Raw genomic sequence first — 21,028 nt, forward strand, 5'->3', positions numbered from 1 at the left:
CTCAGGACCTTCCTCTGCCATTTTCATTTTCAGCTTCTCTTGCTTTGGTATAGGGGTGTTTGAGTTGGAAAGAGAGGCGGGACTAACATATGATGTGGATGGGATAGCTTCTCTATTATTAGGAACGGTAATCTCTGGTTGATGGTTGATGTTTTAACAATATGCAAATGGATTTGCATCACCAAGGATTATAATTTCTACACTGTTATGAGGAAACTTGATACACTGGTGATAGGTGGATGGAACAGCTTGCATGGAGTGTATCCAAGGTCTTCCTAATAACAAATTATACGTCAGAGAAGGTCTAGAACTTGACATATGATGTGCTTCACCACTGGGCCCACTCGGATTAGTAACACAACTGCTCCTTTGGAAGAACGCTTCGCATCATCATAGGCTTTTATGGTTATCTTTTTGCGGGGGTCCACTGATTCAATTGCATATCCAAATGATGTGACCAACTGTAATGTACATATATTCAGGTCTGCTCCATTGTCAATCAAGACTCGCTTGATTCTATGTTGGTTGACGAATCCTTCAATGTGAAGGGATGCATTATGCGGTTGTTGGATTGAAGCATTATCACTTTCAGAGAAAGTGAGATAGGGTGATGACTTGAAGCTGCCAACCATGGCTTGAAATTGGTCCATGTTAAGGTTGGCAGAGACTGACGCTTCTTGGAGAGCTTGATCCAAGATTATTTTATGAGACGGTGATAGGCGCAAAAGATCTAAGATGGATATAAGTGCGGATGTCTTATCTAACATCTCCACAAGATTGTACTACTTTGGGATGGATGGTGAGTTGTGTGGAGTTGCTTTAATGGTGATCTTGCTATGACACGTAACAACATTGCAGGTAGGACTTGGATCTTTGATGGTGATAGTTTCAATTTGTTCATCAGCATCATAGAGGTGATTCACAATGTAATTATAAGCCGCTCACGTATAATTTGTTGTATCTATGTTTCGCCCTGAAGTGGAAGGGCCCCTTTGATCTTTTGATGGAAGTGGATTCTTAAACATGAGATGATCTTTATTTGAGATTTTTGGGTCATGTCGTTCGATTTTAATTTTGCCTCAGTCAATAAGATCTTGAACAAGATCTTTTAGTCTATGACAGTTCCTTGTTTTATGCCCTTTCCCTTAATGGAACTCGCAATGTTCGTTATCTCTCCACCATGGAGGTTTGACCCAACGTTCGTAATTAGATGTCTTTGGTAAGGTCACTAGATTTGAAGAGACCAATTGACATAACATTATTTCAATAGGTTCCCCTAAGGGTGTGTATGTATGTTTTGGTTTATAATTTTGTTGTCATTGTCTTGGTTCCACTTGCGATGCATTGCAACCTTGATTTTGCAGAGGAGAAACAGTGTTGTTTTTAGGAGGGGGAATTTGCCTTGCAAATCAGACCACAAGTTGTGCAGTCTTTATAGTCCTTGCATCTACAACCCCATCATTAACGATGTTTTTGTTTTTATTCTAGAAGTTAGGTTTATCATTGTTAAAGCGTGGGTGAGGGCCATCTTTTGGTTCATTGTATATCTTGATAAGTCCCTTTTTGATGAGGGTCCGTTCACATTTTAACCCTTGGGTGATCATGTCATTAAGGACTCTATGCCCTTCATGTCTAGGTGGAATTCCATTTCATCATTCAAGTTGGAAATAAATATTTCCACTAGCTCTCGTTCAGGTAGATGAAGATAACGTCTACTAGACAGTTGCCTCCATCATTGCAAGAAAGCTGAAAATAGTTCCCCTGGTTTTTGCTTGGTATTACATAGATCCGCCATGGTAACATCGTGTTCTATGTTGTGTGAATAATGCACAATGAACTTTTGGATGAGTTCCTCGAATGTTCTAATGCCGCCTGTTAATTAGGAAAACCATTGTGTGGTTGTCCCTCTCAAACTCTGAGGAAAGAGGCACATTAGATATGTGTCTTCATATGCCACTTCTAGGCAAGCTAAATGAAATTCCCTAACTTAGGTGTTTCAAACCCTTGTGGAAAAGGTGGCATATGTATATTCCTAGCAAAGGGATAGGGACAAATATCATTAAGTGAAAACTATTTAGTTTTCACACCACTGTGGAGTTGTTGGGCTAGATTCTCGACTTGTTGTCTTAACATGTCTATTTCATTAGGAGGACGAGGAGGTGGGGGATTTCCTTGATTAAGGTCATATCTGAAGTTATCTTGACCTCTTCCACCCTCGTTATGACTATGGTGTTCCGATGTTTGCCATAATTATGCAGTATCAAAATCAGAGGGTAGTTTGGCTCCCTCTTGAGCAAGTCTCAAAAAATGAGCATCGGCGTTGTTTTTGAGGATTTCATCAAAAAGTAGATTGAAGAGGGGGTTGTGTTGTGCCCTTTCTATTGCTTCAGAAGTGGGAGTACTAGTATTTTCATCATTTGCATTTCCTCCAATGGCTTCTTGAAATTCATTGATATTTTTGTCCTCCTCTTCTTTGCTTTCTAGTTGTCTAGTCCTTGATCTGGTTTGAGTCATTTTGTTTGAAAGTTATTTTTGAAGTGTGATGAAAGTGATGATGAGTTGGTGATAGAATGAGAGATGAATGTTTTGTGAAGTGTTTAAAATATGGATCTCTAACACTGAAGGTTTGATGTTACCAAACTCATTTTATGAATTGTTTGTTGTGTTTGTTAACAAGGTTGATATGATAAGGTATAGCAAGGTCTGGGATGTGTTACAAACCAAACTACCTAGTAATGAGAGGATGCACTCATAGACTAGTTTTAACCTGCGTAGAAATGCCTCTTAGGATGAGTTTATCCTAGATGGAGAGACACTCTAAAGAGTGATGTGTTGTTTTGATTCAAGCAATATCTAAAAAGAACTTAGGACAAAACCTTTTTATGTTTCGAGAGTTGGAATGGATTGATGATGTATGAATGTGAGAATGGGTGGGAACTTCAATAAAAACTGTGTGTTACATATGGTACAAATTCTTCCTCTTCTCTCTTGGGGGTTGGTGGTTCTTCCCGAGCAATGTTATATGTAATGCAGATGTCTAAAAAGAAAGCAGGGTTGATTATGCCTCTTTTGTTTTTATGATAACTCAAAGCTCTATACTGAGTAAAAGCTATGCTACTCAAAGGCTCTTTATCGAACTCGTTGGATTTTCCTTGAAGATATAGATGCATATGACGCAAGAAGGCTCTGTGTGAGACAAAAATTTATCTAGTGAGATAGAAAAAATTTCTTCTTTTGATGAAAGCCTTTGAGCTCAATGGTCTTTTCTTCAAATTGATATGTTGATGAAGATTCATTTTTCTCAAAATGTGAAGGATGGTCATATGATTTGATATCTTGTTTTCACTTTGTTTTGATTTTTTTGCCAAATGTTGGTTTTGAAAATTTGTGTTGAATGAATACTTGTTTTTGAATTGGTTTTGACTTTCTTTGACAAGAAAACAGAGCAAGCACACAAACACAATAGTGTTGCCTCAAAAGGCACAAATAAGTGTGGGTCTAAATCAACCCAATCTTTGAAATTTTTGACCCCTTTTCAAATGTTTTTGTATGTTTTTCCAAAATCCTGAAGTGGGCTCAATTTATCACTAGTCTGACACAAAATGAAGACACTTCAAATACACTTTATCCCTAAGGTCAAATGGCCAATTACGATAATTTTAGCCCAAATCTTGATATTTCTTCAACTTTGGTACTACATACCTTATGAATCCTGTCGTAGCAGGTAAGGATGTGATATACTAAGTCTTGCACGAGCATAACAGATATATGATCCCTATGATGGGGGAGTCACCACTTTTATCAACCTACAAGTATCCTTTCAAAAAGCCATGTTTCTACTAAAGGAAATATGTATGGTGAGTATCTTGGGAGAAAAACCATATATGCTCTTGCATTGAACTTCTCACAAATATGCTCAATCAATAGAGCAGGTGGGTTTCTATATAAAAAGGTGTCTAGTAATGTTCAATGTTTTTGGACATAAGTTCATTCTGCAGTGACTCACTTAAGAGCCTTATAACTTGTGGTGGGGCTCATATGTCCTTTCGGCAAGTTACACTGTAGGAATAGCTATACCCAAGGCTACAGCTTTCGCTGACACCTGATTTCTATAGCAGCTCGAGAGATTTACCGTGTGAGATTGTTCCTAAGATTGATGTGTCTCTTGGCAAGTCTCTCTTACAAAGATAAAATTTTGAGTGTTACTAACACTTTTCTCTTGCACCTAGGACCATGAAAGCCAAGGGAGAGGATAGTGTGTGTTATAAGTAGGACCACTCGACAAACTTTGCACAAGCGTGCCAATCACCAAAAACACTTGTTCTTTTTAACCAAGTTTTATAGCAATGTGATCTAACTATTTGGAGATGTTGCTCCAACAAAAATGGTGTTCTTTTTATCTTTCAAGGCAAAATGTTTTGTAATCTAAGAACTTGAAATCCTGGTCAACTAAATTGAGAACACATTTTGCTTGAAGTAAATCGATTGAACTTGAAGGGACAAATGGTTTGTACTTTTTAATCTTGCCCAAAACGAAATGTTCATTGTGATTTTTAATTGGATGCAAGAAATACAAATTGTCTTGTTGATTTTAAGCACCAAAAATTTTGTTGGGTTTGGAGTTTGTGGTTCTTTTTAACTTTAACAAGTGAGATTATTTTTACAAGCCCTTTTAAAAGCCCAAATGGAAGTGAAGTTGATTTTAACCAAGAAAAGAAAGTGAATTCATTTTATGCTAACTTTAAAGACAAAGTTAGCAACATAAATAAATTTACTTCCTAAGCTTCAATTTTGGAAATCTTTCAAAAATGGGGTTAGTCCAAACCTACACAAAAGATAATTAGTTAGTAAAATCTGAATGTTTGGTGGGCTTCTACAAGCCTAATATTTTTGGTTTTTCGATTACAAGGAAATTTTTTACAACTCTCTATTACAATAGCGCTACTCTGTGTGGAAACAAAAGTGCTATTTAACACAAAAGCGCTAAATAACAAACGAAAGTGCTAAAATAAATGCAAACGTGCTATAAAAAGGGACATAAGCGCTAAAAGAACTCTGTCAAACAGTGAGCTGAAAGCGCTAAAACTAAACACGATAGCGCTATATAATGGTCAATAGCGCTAAAAGAAAGACAATAGCGTCAGTTGAGAGACAATAGCGCTATTATTAGGAACCACAATGCTAAAGTACCAACTTTTGAAGGCACTAGAACATGAACAATGGCGCTAAAGTGTGACCTGTGTGTCAATTAAAACATGAAAAAGTTGGTAATTTTCAAAAAGATATTAGGATATTGTCAAGACAAACACAAACAAACAAGCAACAAATCGAGTGTTAGTGTTAGAAATCACAAATCAAACACTGTCCTAAGCAAGCATATCAAGAGAGACACAAGACATAAAAATAGAAAGCTCGATAAATCTAAGAAATGCAGTAAAGCATCTCAAAATACCCTCCACCATGCTTGTAGCTTCTCCTCCCTTGTTTCTCTCCTCTCCAAGTTCCCAAATGAGTCTAGCTCTCAGTAGCTTTTTGCAATATTCTGGATTACTTATGGAGGTTCAAGATTGTAGAATGAATGATTATGAAAATGCAAATGTGAACAAGCTAAAATGATATATTATATAATTATCTAATATTAATTTTAGCCCAAAAAGAAAATGTGTATGATTATGCTAAATGCTCTCTAAATTTCACTATAAATTAGATGCATGCAAGATTTCAGGATTTGGATTATGAAGAAATGAGCTCTATTTATAGGTAAAATGGAGCAATGGATGGTTGAGATTGAGTAAACTCAACAAGGGTCGGGATTGATGGCTTTATGATCCATGTGAGGGCTTTCAATTCAATCTCAGGATGACAAATGTCAACAAGAGATGGGTTGAGAGGAGAGGGAATAAGCATTAAATGTTTGACATGACTTGAGGGTCAACTTGCGAGGTAAGGTTAATGTTGAGTTGAAAGAATTATCCAATAAATAATGGCTTTATCCAATGGATAAACTCTTGTGCAAGAGCTATTGAGGATAACCATGGTCAAAGCAATAAATTCTTGAAGAGACCCATGAGTCAAATAGAGGTTGAGTTAGAGGGAAAGTCTCTAACAATGGGGCCAAGTTGAGTTAACCATAAATGGTTATGTAAGAGCCATTTATGGTCATGTAAGAGTCATTAGTGGTTTGGAAGACTTTAGGGGTTAGCTTGTTAAACACATAAAGCATTAAATGTTTTTCAAAGACTTTGAGGGCTTTGAGAAGTGACTTCAAGTTTCTTAGGAATGTGACAATAATTAGGCGATGGATTAGGTTAATTAGGAATGATTAGAAAGTGGTTAGAAGGGTCTAGAAGAGGATTTAGGATTGCAAGTGGGTTTGGTGGGTGAGAGAAAATAGAATTTAAATTAAAATAAAATTAATTTATTTCAATTGTGGTTACAACTTGCATTTGTAGGAGAATACAAGTGGGGGGGAGATTTAATAATTTAAATAAATGTTTTATTTATTTATTTAAGAGAGGAAAGGGGTTGAAATTAAATAAATGTGATTTATTCATTTAATTGATTGTGAATTTGGTTTAATGAATTAATTAAAATAAATTGAATAATTTATTAATTAATTTGAAAATGATTGAAGATGAATTAATTAAATGTTAATTTATTTAACTGTTGGCTAGTGGGTTTATTAATCAAATAAATAGTAAATATTTATTTAATTAAATGGACAGATTTATGTGACTACGATATGGATATGTAATGTGTGAATAATGCAATATCATTCAGGCAGAGGATTTGGTCGATCATTGGAGATCGAATTGGGTTTATGTAAAAGGATTTAGTCCTTTGGTATTGAGCTTAACTGAAACTATACTCAAGCATAGGAGATGCTATCTTTGCAGTTCATTCATTCTTCCAGATTGTAGTCTGGATTTCTATGTAGTCAGTGAGACTCCTTTTGTGATGAGCAGTGTGCTCTAGGTTGTTGGCCTTCCAGCATGTGGAGGCCCCTCAATTGTAGTTCACATACTTACTGCAAAAGTATTATCTGATTGTGGGTAGGATTCCCACCATGATTTTTCCCTTTACCGAGTTTTCCACGTATAAATCTTGGTGTCATGTGGATGGTATTTATTCTCTGATTATTGTTTATGCTTAATTGGTTTAACTACTATTACAGTATCTGGTTTAAGCATTCTGGTATTAATGTTTTGGGTTTCGGTATTAAAGTTTTAATTGCTAAATGTTTTGGTAATCTATGACAACTGATTCACCCCCCCCCCTCTCAGTTGTCTTCTGGTTATCTGAACGCTCTAATAGGTTGAAACTGGTAGAGCAGTGTATTAAAGGGTTGAAAAACTTCATTTGCAATAGGGAAGTTATTTTTGTATTTTAATCTTCATATTGTTTTCACTGAGTAGGTGCTTATTGTAGGGGTTGTAGCTCCTTTAGGTTGTAGCCTATAAATTGTTTAGGGGTTGGTTCTCCTTTGAGTCGGTGCTTAGAAATCAGGGGTTGGTGCTCCTTAAGTTGGTGCCCTAAAATTGTAATCAAATCTTTTACATTGTGAGGCTGGATTGGAGCATAAGATCTCTAGTAGCTATTCTCACTGATATTTATCCACATTGGGTTTTCCTCGTATATCTGGTGTTATGTGAGCATTCTTGTGTATGAGTTATGTTGATGCTATAGAAAATTCTTTCACACACTTATTTTGCACTGTTTGGGCTACCAGTCAGCACTCATTTTATTTTATATTGTACTGGTATATCCTTGTTGAAGAAAAAGTGTTTAAATCACTGATTAATCCCCCTCAGTGATCCATTGTGTTCAACAATTGGTATTAGAGCCTAGGTACCCTATTTTGTCAAAGCATTCTCTAGCTTGGGTAGATCCTATCAAGTGTTCACAATGGCAAGAAATGAATCTACCTCCTTAAAAGCCCCTATGTTTGATGGTGTCAACTATGCCTTTTGGAGTAGAAGAATGGAAACCTATTTGTCCTCTCTAGGTTGTAATGTATGGATGTTGGTTGTGAATGGGTATACAATCCCTAATAATCCCCCTACTAATCAAGATGCTAAGAAGGAATGCGAGAACAATGCTAAAGCTAAAAATGTCATTCTTAGTGGGTTATCTGATAATGAGTTTGTTAAGGTCATGCACTGTTCATCTGCCAAAGAAACTTGGGATAAGTTGCAGAAGATATTTGAAGGTGATGCTAAAGTCAAGGAAGCCAAGTTACAGACATTGAGAGCACAACTTGAGGGTTTGAAGATGAGAGATAAAGAGAAGATTGTTGACTATCTCCAAAGGATTGATGAAACAACAAACATCATTAGAGGGCTTGGAGAAGAAATAAAAGATGAGGTGGTAGTGAAGAAAGTACTTAGATCTCTCACATCTAAGTATGATACAAAGGTTTCAGCAATAGAAGAATAAAATATGAAGGCAACATCGAAGCTTTAGACAAGATGTTGATAAAATAGAAGCAATCTAAAGATACTGGTGGCAGGATTTGAAGAGGGTCAAAGTTCAAAAAGCAAAGACACATCTGGTAAAGAGATACAGATTACTTCTTCAAATGAAGGTGAAGAGAAGAAGACATTCATGGTAAGCAAGGATACCGATAAGAAGACATATGAAGATTCTGTTAAGAACCGCCACACAAACTGGTATACACAATCAATAAACTGGAGGCTATACTCAATGCACTGACATGCAGATCCAAGGAGAAATGCAAGAGTTGATCATGAAGAATTCACCAGAGTTAGCAGCATGAAAGGAAGACCCTCAGTAAGGCAGTCATTTGTAGGGCCAAGACAATCTAACCGGTATGTTCGAAATTTTCATGATTATTGTCGCCGATGTAATAAATTCGTTCATAGAATGGCAGATTGTAGGAAAATGAATGTCAACCCTAGTTTTGAGAGTAGAAACTCATTTTTTGCATTACAAAGTACAAATGTCACATGTTATAATTGCAATGAGTTTGGTCATAAGAGTTATGAGTGTAGAAGAAATATTCAACAAATAACTAAACCAACAAGTACCTTTTGTGATGAATGCATTAGAGGCAAGCAAATCAAAGTGAGTTGGAAAAAAAAAGAGTATAATACCTCAAGACCTCTGGAGTTAGTACATACAGATTTGTGTGGACCAACAAGGACAAGGGCTCTGACCGATGAGAGATATTTCATACTATTCATTGATGACTACTCAAGGATGACTTGGGTAAAATTTTTGCATGAAAAATCACAGGCATTTGATAGATTCAAGATTTTTAGAAGGATGGTTGAAAACGATAGTGGACAACGGTTAAAGTGTTTAAGGTCAGACCCGAGTGGAGAATATTCTTCAAATGAGTTTATTGACTATTGTGAGAAACATAGAATCTGAAGACAATATTCAGCAGCAAGAACACCACAGTAGAATGGTGTGGCAAAAAGGAAGAATAGGATAGTAAAGGAAATGGCTAGAACAATGTTGAATGAGGCCGACATATCGCATACATACTGGAAGGAAGCTATTCATACTACAGTCTACACATTAAACTGGGTACAACTAAGAGTGAACAATAGAATGACTCCTTATGAGTTATGGTACAATCAGAACCCATCACTCAAGCATTTCAAAGTGTTTGGAAGTAAGTGTTTCATCAGGAGAGATATTGATGGATTAGGAAGTTTTGATTCTAGGAGTGATGAAGGAATATTCTTGGGATACTCAACCAATAGCAAAGCCTACAAATGCTACAACAAGAAATTAAGAAAAATGGTTGATAGTATAAATGTGAGAATAGATGAAGACATACATAAGAAAGGATCTGCACCAACACCCTATATTGATGTTTCAGATGATGAGCATGAATATCAATTTGACAATGGATCAGTAGAAGAAGCACCAAGCAAGAACTCCAATCGGTATGTGCCGAAGAACCATCCGGAAGAACAGATCATAGGAGATAAAAATGAAGGTGTGCAGACCAGAAGGAGACTAGCCCGGAATGATGAGAAGGTAAATTTCTTCCTCATGAAAAAAATTGAGCCCAAAACTTTTGATGAAGATAGAAAAATTCAAAAGTGGATAGGTGCCATGGATGAAGAGCTGAAACAAATTGAGAAAAAACAAACTTGGGAACTTGTTCCTAGACCGGCAGACAAGAATGTCATAGGTACCAAGTGGGTCTACCAAAACAAGATGAATGAAGAAGGAAAAAAAATCTGACATAAAGCAAGGTTAGTTTGCAAAGGGTATGCTCAAGTGGAAGGTATTGACTTCGAAAAAACCTTTCACCGGTTGCTAGGTTAGAGGCAATAAGAATGCTTTTAGCTTTCTCTGCCTATAAAGGTTACAAAGTCTACCAAATGGACGTAAAATCTGCATTTTTGAATGGTAACCTTGAAGAAGAGGTGTATCTGGAACAACCGGAGGGTTATCTTTTACATGATGATGAGAGTTTTGTATGTCCGTTGAAGAAAGCCTTGTATGGCTTGAAGCAGGCTCCGAGAGCATGGTATTCCTAGTTGGATAAATACTTGAAGGAGCAAGGATTCCAGAAAGGGTATGCAGACAGTAACTTGTATGTCAAGGTAAATGGAGATCACATGATCATAGTTGTTGTATATGTGGATGATATTATCTTTGGTGGAGACAAGGACATCATGTGCAAAGAATTTGCAAATCAAATGAAGACAGAATTTGAGATGTCCATGTTCGGTGAGTTGTCCTATTTTCTTGGTTTGCAAATCTCACAGCAGGAGGAATGAATTTTCATCTCACAAACCAAGTATGTTAAAGATATGTTGAAGAAATTTCAAATGGAGGACAACAAACTGATAAGTACTCTCATGGTTATCGGTTGTAAGTTGAGCAAACTAGATGAGTCACCAGAAGTTGAGAAAACACTGTATAGGTCTATCATTGGTAGTTAACAGCATCTAGACCAAATATTATACAAGCTATTTGCATGGTAGCAAGATTCCAAGCTACTCCTAAAAAGTCTCACTTAAATGCAGTCAGGAGAATCTTTAGGTATCTACAAGGAACTATCAGTTATGGCCTATGGTATCCAAAGAAAGGAGACTTCTCTTTGTAGGCTTATACTGATGCAAATTCGGCAGGAAGTATTGATAACCGGAAGAGTACTGGTGGAGGTGCTTTCTATTGAAGAGATCAATTAGTATCATGGCACAACAAGAAGCAAGATTCAATGTCATTATCTACTGTTGAGGTAGTGTATATAGAAGCTGCTACATGTTGTTCATAGGTATTGTGGTTAAAGCAAATGCTGAAAGACATACAAGTGGAGATACTGGAACCTATTCCAATCTGGTGTAATAACTCAAGTGCAATCAACATCTCCAAGAATCCAGTAATGCACTCAAGAACAAAACACATTGCAATCAAGTATCACTTCTTGAGGGAGAAGGTAGCAGACAAGGAGGTCATAGTAGAATATGTTCCAATCGATGAGCAGATTGTTGACATATTTACCAAGCCACTTCCTTTGGACCCATTTGAGTACTTGAGACAAAAGATGGGAATTTTCTCACCATCTGACATCACTTAAATGTGTAGGAGGATGTATGGTTCAGGGGGAGTCAACAATTGTTACTATCTTATGACTCTTGAATCATGAAGCATGGACACATGGGGAGAATGTGTCCTACCAGATGTAGACAAGGGAGAGATTATGGGTAGACTCTGGAAGTATGATTGGTGTCAGACTAAGGTTCCCTTTGCCATTATTGTTAAAGGGCAAGAGAAACCGGAATAGAAAATGTTGACATCAATGCCAAAGGGGGAGATTGTTGGCATTGAGTTGTCATTGACGTCAATCGGTATTGCAGGCTATTAGTAGGGTGTGTCAACCCGGTATGAAGAAGACTGAACTGACATAAAGAAGAGAAGTATGATTATATGTTGACAGATGATATCACCGGTATAAGGTGAGATGCAAGAGTGAGTTGGCATGCTTGAGTATTAACCGGTAAGGCATAAACCAGTATGATGGTTGGTTGTTTGTTTGTGATGAAGAGGAAGAATGTTAGATGAATCACAACAACACCCGGTGAGCTGAACTGAACGAATGGCATGAAGACATATCGAAAGGCGAGATGAATTGTCAGTATGATATGATGCTGATAACAGTAGTTGTCCTGTGTGTTAGGCATACAAGTAAAGGTTTGTTTCAGTATAAGGATTTGTACCAGCAGGGATGTTAAGGGTTGAACCAACTCTTTGTCGGTGAGTTAAAAGTATGTTGATGTGTTCCATGGGGAGCTGAGGTGGAAAACATGCTAAGGGTGATAAAATTTTCATCGACATGGTTGTTTGTGCAGTTGGTGGTCATTAATGATAAATCCACAAATCACGGGATATTATCTGACTATTGCGGCTCGAGTAAGAATGGACGACATAGAATGAAAGATAGAGAATGATCAGGTAATTGTTGGCATCATGATCGGGACACAAAATCCCATTGCAGATTGACCTTCAATTAGAAACAGCTGGATGAGATGAGGTCGACAAATATCAACGTCGTAAAGCCAGGTAAATTTTTCTATTTTTAGAAAACATGTATTGGATGAATAAAAACGTGTATAGATGCATCTCCCCAAAAGCAGGTGAAAGATTGATGGCAGATCGAATCAGATTTGATGCATAATTGGTCGGAGGAAAGAAACCCTAACCGCCTAAAGTTTGAATTCATTTTTGGCAGGAAAACTTGTTTTTAAATATACAAGTCTAAATCGATGAGACTGTTATTGTGGAATGATATGTGATTATGTTGGTGAATGAAAGAGAGATAGAAAAGATTGTTTAAGTGAAAGAAAGGAAAATCTCAAGTGATTGTGTTGAAGGAGAAACCGGCAAGGTTTGTGAACTGGTAGAGATAGAACCTATTAAAGTGTGAGCATGTGTACGCTGCAATCTACAGACAAAGGAAGGGAAGTTTTTAATAGAGTAAGGACCAGCATAAAGGCAATGTTGCAGTGAGTGTCGAAGTTTCACAAACTGATAAGATTGAAACCGGTAGAGAAGTGTATTGAAGGGTTGCAAAAATTCATTTGCAACAGGGAAGTTATTTTTGTATTTAATCTTCATATTGTTTTTACTGAGTAGGTGCTTAGTGTAGGGGTTGTATCTCCTCTAGGTTGTAGCCTATAAATTGTTCAAGGGCTGGTGCTCCTTTGAGTCGGTGCTCATAAATCAGCGGTTCGTGCTCCTTGGGTTGGTGCCCTAAAATTATAATCAGATATTTTACACTGTGAGTTTGGATTGGAGCAGAAGATCTCCAACAACTATTCTCACCAAGGTTTTTCCCACATTGGGCTTTCCTCGTATATCTGGTGTTATGTGATGCATTCTTGTGTATGAGTTATGTTGATTTTATAAAAAATCATTTCACAAACTTAGTTTGCACTATTTGGGCTACCAGTCAGCACTCAATTTGTTTTATATTGTACCGGTATATCTTTGTTGAAGAAAAAGTGTTTAAATCATGGATTCACCCCCCTCTTAGTGATCCATTGTGTCCAACATCCCTTTGCATTGAAATTACCGAACCAAGACTAAAAAGGGGGGCTTCTAACTAACAAGGAACTAGTAAGGGCATCTGTTCGGCGCGTCGGGGTATAAACTCAATTAAGAGGTCTCCTTGCGTGGAGAACCAAGGTTTTATATACCTGAAGGTACGAAAGAGAGCTATTCCCAACACTGTCGTTGATTTTCATTTTCATCAATTTCACATTTATTTTATAGTGGGTTCGATGAACTTGGCTTTAACCGTTCCCCTCTCACTCGACCTTATGGGCTACTCGGGAGGGCAGGCTCGCTAAGGATTATTGCACTACTGAAAAGAAAAAATGATGAATCTAGCTTTCTAATCACCTCTTGAAGGTGAGAGCATACTCGCCTATCATCGAAGACACACAAGACATGGTATTTATATTCATTCCTAATTAGTTTAGTTGCCTATGTTAATAACAAAAATAAGTAATGCAATCTCCCGCAGCTGCACCAAAATGTTAGTAGTTTGCAATTTTGTCTTTGGCGGCAAAGGGTTTTTAACTCCGGTCTTGGACAGTGAATCAGGTGCCCTGTTGACCAAAAACGCCACTTTAATGACCAAAAACATTATTTTGCAAGCCAGAAATGTTGTACTAAGGACCAAAAACGTCGTTTTAGGACCCAAAAATATTGTATTAAGGACTAAAAATGCTATTCTATGTGCCAAAAACGCTAAAACAGAAACCAAGAGAGCTAAAACATAGAAAAAGAGAGTTAAGAGACAAATCCTCAATTTTGGTCGACGAAAACACTGAAATGGTGACCAAGAGTGCCAATCTGTATTCCTGGAGAGCTAATTTGTGTGTCAAAAATAGTATTTTGCAACTCCGTGAGAGCCTGCCAAGAAAAATTCCTGCAAACAAACTTTGCTAAAAACTTTGCGACTAGGCCCCATGGTGGGCGCCGAAATTTATGTGTGCAAAATTATAGTGATTAATCCATTAATAAACATAGAAAACACACATACACAATGAACCATTAAATTGAGTAAAATAAAAAGAAACAATTTAAAACACTCCCCAATGTCATCTCATCACTCCCTAGTCTTGAGGACTTTGTCGATTCATTTGGTGACTCTAATATGCATGATTTTTTACAAAGTGACAACCCAAGAAACGGGAATTAATATGCAAGGTAAGATGCAAAGAGCTAATCTATTTCTATGCAAATATACATTATGATGATTAAGCTATCATGAAAGACATTATTACAATGATACTTTACTACTCTAATGCTATGATAACTATGATTGCTAAAAATGTTGATATAATACTGAAAAAATGTTGATAATGATGATAAGGGTCCTCTCATAGCCAAAAGAGGGGGTATTTATAAGATTTTCATGACCAGAGGTGAGGTGGCAAGAATCAACGGTGCAAATTTAGTCTAGATAAATTGACGGTTGAGATTGAAAACTTTGGAAGGAGGTTGAGGAGATGGACACTTGTCATTCCTAAGGAGACAAGTGGCAAAGAATCTCCAACCATATGCCAACAAAGGGGCAAGTGGCATGGAGATGAGAGACATGTGGCATAAGTGCCATGTGTCTCCAAGAGAGGGTGGACACTCCAAAAATGGTTAGGATAAGAGGTTGGAGAGGATAGGATTAGTTAACCTGTGGTTAGGCTAGGGGTTGGTTAGAAGAAGGTTAGGTTAGGGAGTGGTTAGAAGTTAGGACACGTGCTTAAATTTGAATTTAAAATTCAAATTTAATGGGGAGGGAATAATTAAATAAACAAATTAACTAAATTCATTTACTTAATTAGGAAATAGAAGAAATTGATTTTGGTGGGATGATTTAAGAAAATGAACTATATAAACAAATTATTTAATTCATTTATATAGTAGAAGAATAAAAATCATTAATTAAATATTTTTATATTTAATTAATTGGATTTTTCAGGCCGATTTTTAGTGTATACAACGATTAAACACTAAATATAAATAAACCATAAACAATAAATAAATAAAGAAACCACAAATATAAATTAAACAATAAATATTGAATAAATCATAAATCAACATTAAATAAATAAACATTAAATATCAAATAATTAAATACTCAAAAGGCCAATAATCCAAAAAATTAAATTAAAAAGATTTAAATATAAAATCACACATAAATACATCAAATAAATCAACAATAACTTGCATACTCACAATCACCAAGAAGACCACATTTCACTAATTGACATGGCAAATTACGTCGAGATGCTAACAACTCAAAGTGAACAACTTAGACCTAGAGTATGTGAGGGGAACTTATGTCAACTTCGAACCACATGCCATTGGGATTTAAAGACACGCTCAGACTCGTGGAGCCAGGTGGGGTCGATGTTTGGTACCTACAAATCCTGCAACCACAAAGCAACGATACACATGCATATATATCATAACAGGCAAGTGATAGGGGATCGCAACGGCACATCCTGCTCGCAATGAGTGATGTGACATTGTCCCTCATTAAGACAGTAATACAATAATCAAACACATCGCATAATCAACTCATCACATGTAATTGTGAAATAGGATTAGTCTAAACATAATAGCATCAAATCCATGATCAATATAAACTATCAATAATCCATCAACATAGTAATGCATATTAAATCCATCAAGAATATATGATCCATAAAATCACATGATCAATAATGATAGTGTCAACATCCATATAAGTCATCAAAATAGGATATGTCCAAATAAGGTCTAGCATCATAATGAGTAATTGAGACACATGTATAATCATAATCCAAAGCATCATAAAGAGTCTAGATAAGTCTATCATGCATGAAATAAAAGTCAAGTCAAATCAAGGAGGGACATTACATCCTCCCCCGCTTTACCTAGGCTTACTCCTAGAAGCCTGAGAACAAATAGGCGTATAACTCTCATCTGCATTGCATCCTCCCATGTAGTTGAAGAATCATCAATCGGATCCCACTAGACCCTTACGTGCTTTATTCTTCGACCTTTGAGGAAAATCTCTCGACGTTGAAGAATGCGCATGGGATCCAAAGAAAGTTGCTCGTCTTCTACCTGTAATGCATTCCAATCCAAAACATGTGATACGTCAGGATGATATAATCTTAAAACAGAAACATGAAACACATCATGGATGCATGACAAGCTAGGCGGCAAGGCAAGGTGATAAGCCACAGGACCAATCCTCTCCAAAATATCGAAAGGTCCTACGAACCGAGGCGCCAACTTAGAGCCTTTTCCATAACGGACCGAACTCTTTCGTGGATGAACTCTCAAAAACACCTTGTTGCCAACTAAAAAGTGTCTGTCCACATGATGAGAATTTGCATATTTCTTATGTCTATCTTGTGTCTCTACCAAATGTTCTCTGATGTGAGCCACCTGCTACTCCATATCCTGCAACATCTCTGAACACTATGTCCTCCAAACGGTCCCAACTCAAGGGTGTACAACACGGTCTACCATATAAAGCCTATAAAGGAGACATACCAATAGAACTGCGGTAACCATTGTTATACACAAACTCCACCAAATAGAGGTAATCCTCCCAATGTGATTGCTAATCCATAACATACATCCTCAACATGTCCTCCAAAACCTGATTAACCCGCTATGTCTAACCATCTGTCTCAGGATGATATTATGAACTAAAGTTCAATTGCGTCACTAAATCATGTTGAAGTGTAGTCCAAAAGGCTGATGTAAACACTCAATCACGATCTTAAATAATCCATAGAGGAATACCATGCAATCTCACTACTCCCTCCATGAAAATCCGAGCTACTGTCATTGATGTGTATGATGACCTGATCGGAGAAAAGTGTGCCACCTTGGTCAACCTATCAATGGTGACCATGATAGCATCATGACAATGAGAAGATATAGGCTATCCGACTATAAAATCCATAGATATAATGTCCCATTTCCAAAGTGGAACCAATTTCGATTGCAATAATCCTGATAGATGTTGATGTGTTGCCTTCACTCGCTGACACTCTAAGCAACATGACACAAAATCTACAATATCTCTCCTCATATCGGCCCAATGATATATATGTCTCAAATCTGCATGCATCTTCTTGACACCTAGATGTGCCAAGTAAGGTGCATGATGTACCTCTGACATGATCAAATCTCAGAGACCGTTTGATGGTGGAACATAAATGCGTCCCAAACGCCTAAGAAGACCATCCAACTCAACTGAATAACCTACATATCTACCCTCAAGAGACCTACGACAACCTCTACAATAACCTCCTGGTACCACACATCTGAACAAAGGGCACTGAGAATACGGCTACTCAAATCCACGCTAAGTGACACTGCTAAAATCTCATGCCTCTTGTGGCTCAATGCATCTGCTACCACATTCTCCTTAACCCAGATATATATCACCTCAAAATTGTACTCACACAGAAACTCCATCCAATGCCTCTGTCTAGCATTCAAATTTGATTGCGTGAAGATATACTGTAAACTGTGGTGATCGTTGTGCAGCTCGAATCAATGCCCAAGAAGGAAATGCCTCCATCTAACCAAAGCATGAACCACTGTCGCTAACTCTAGATCATGGGTGGGGTAATTTTTCTCATCATCTTTGAGTTTTTGTGACTCATATGCAATCACATGGCCATCTTGTATCAACACTTCTCCTAAAACCTCCAAAGAAGCATCGGTACACACCACAAAATCCCCCAAAGGATCTGGCACTGCTATAATAGGTGCACTAGTCAAACACTCCTTAAGAATCAGAAATGATGTTTCACACTGTTCTATCCAAACAAACTTCTTCCCTTTTCTCTAAAGAGAAGTGATAGGATGGCCTATCCTGGAGAAATCTTGAACAAACCCGTGATACAAACCTCACCCACATTAGTGGGTGCTGGTCAATCAACAATTGCCTAGATCTTAGAGGGATCAACTGTGATACCCTCTCCTGAAATCACAAGACCAAGATATCGAACCTCTAACTGGAAGAACTCACACTTTGCCATATTGGCATACAACTGATTCTCCCATAGGCACTACAAAACCTGTCTCAAATGATCCTCATGCTCCTCAACTAATCTCGAAAACACCAGAATATCATCTAGAAATACTAGCACAAATGTGTCCAAATAGGTCCTGAGTACACCATTCATCAAGCTCATGAAAACTGATGGTACATTTGTGAGCCCAAAAGGTACCACTATAAACTTATAATGTCCATATCTAGAACTAAATGTTGTGTGGTGAATGTGAGCCTCATGAATCCTCAACTGATGATACCCGGACTTAAGGTCAATATTGGAGATGACCTTAGCATCCTTAATCTGATCAAATAAATCATCTATCCTTGCAAAGGATATCGATTCTTCACCGTCACCTTATTAAGTTGTCTATAATCAATGCACAAGCGAAGAGATATGTCCTTCTTCACGAACAACACAGGTGCACCCCATGGGGACACACTAGGATGAATAAATCCCTTAGCTAATAGCTCCTCTAACTGCAACCTTAACTCTCTTGAATCTTGGGTAGTCATCCACTAGGGAGCCTTAGAGATAGGCTCAGCTCCTAGCACCAAATCAATCTGAAAAATCAATATCTCGCTTGGGGAGTATGCCCGAAATCTCACTAGGGAAAACATCTACAAACTCTTATAGGATGGGATGATGCTGAAGAATCCCCTCTAAACTCACTCCCTCATCCACATCATTCACCCTTACTACAAACAACTGGCAACCCTTGTGTGCATACCTCTTCATCTACATAGCGGAAATCATGCGAAGAGAAATGGGTCTCTGAATCCCCACTATCTCCACACTCTACTTGCTATCATCCACACACTGCACTCTCTTACCCAAACAATCTATCTGAGCTCGATGAGACTCAATCCAATCCATGCCAAGCACAATATCATAGGATCCCAAGGGTAAGACATGAAGATCCACTGTAGTACGTGAAGCAGTCACCGGCGAGGAGGGACCTCAAGGAGATCAGTCCAAACCGGTCAGCAAGAGTAAATACAACAGAAATACACAGATATGATGGAGGCAAGGTATAACAGATAGTTTTATTGCATGAAAGTTAATTACATCCAATCAATAACAACCGGGTTACAACATACCGGCACACAGGCCTGATAAAATAGGTCACACCAAGACCTTGAAACGAAAGATCGATCTTCTAAGCATAGTCTATTTGTTTGATACTCCTTGATTCTCTGATTAATTACATTCTAAAGCATGATTACAAATATATATATTGATCCAAAGGATCTGGTCAGGTAAAAAAGGATCAAAACCCGAAGAACAAGACCTAACGTGCAAAATGAATAAGGTCAGCCTCCACCAAGAGATTCCTTCAAAAAATCCAAAGGATGAAACATAGAAGGTCGGCCACACGCCAAGAAACATCGGGATCAACATCCAAGGCTTTGCAAGCTTAAGACTGGGTTCCGATAGATCACTAGAATAGGTCTCAGGCAACCGGTAACAAAGGAGCAACAAGTAGCAAGAAGTTGTCAAGGAAACTGGTAGCAATATCTTGCCGGAAAGTGATCCAAAAGAGATGTGGTTAAAAAGTAAGCAGGGTGATCAAGTCTTCAAGTAGAATCCAACTCCACAGGAACCGGTGAGCGAAAACCGAGACACATGGAAAGGAAAACTAAAACTGCAAACAAAAAACAAAACAGAAAAGAAAATGTTTTTGGTTGATGCAAGATTGTTGTGAACCGAGGATGCTCCTGCATTAGACATCCGGGATTAGTAAAAAAAGTGAGCCTCTCACTTTGCTGGGGTCAAAGGAAAACCAAGGTGGTCTACCTCTACCTGAGAAATCTAAGATGAATCTTTCGCTAGTCTGTTCATCCACTTCACAATATATTCTTTGTACTGACTACTTTGGGTACTATGCCCAATCCTACTGTCCAAAATCTCTTCAATCTGATCTGGTTCCTTTCGAGGCAATTGTTTCTCCAAATCTGTAATACTGTCCTCACTAAATTTTGGTTCATGGTACTCATGAAGATCAGTAATGTTGAATATAGGTGAAATACTTAGACTACCTGGTAGCTCAACTTCATATGCATTTCTAGAATTGAACTTTTTCAAGATCTTACAAGGTCCAAACTTCTTCATCTACAACTTATTATAAGTCCCAACTGGGAATCTCTCTTTTCTCAAATAGACCATCACTTCATCACCAACTTCAAATTCCTTATAACTCCTCTTCTCATCTGCCTTCTCCTTGTATTTTATATTCATGTCTTCTAAATGTTGTCTAACCTGAATATGCAATGTTGTCATGTGATCTGCAAATTATTCTGCTTCTGAACTCTTCCAGTCTTCACTACTAATGTCTCTTAATTGTGTTATTCCTTTAGGATGCACTCCGATAACAATCTCAAAAGGTGGTTTTCCAGTACTTCTATTCACTGAATTGTTATAGGCAAACTTTGCTTGTGCAAGGATCAAATCCCAACTTTCGGTTTTAT

This window comes from Cryptomeria japonica, chromosome 2 (assembly GCF_030272615.1).
Source record: "Cryptomeria japonica chromosome 2, Sugi_1.0, whole genome shotgun sequence".
Taxonomy (NCBI): Eukaryota; Viridiplantae; Streptophyta; class Pinopsida; order Cupressales; family Cupressaceae; genus Cryptomeria; species Cryptomeria japonica.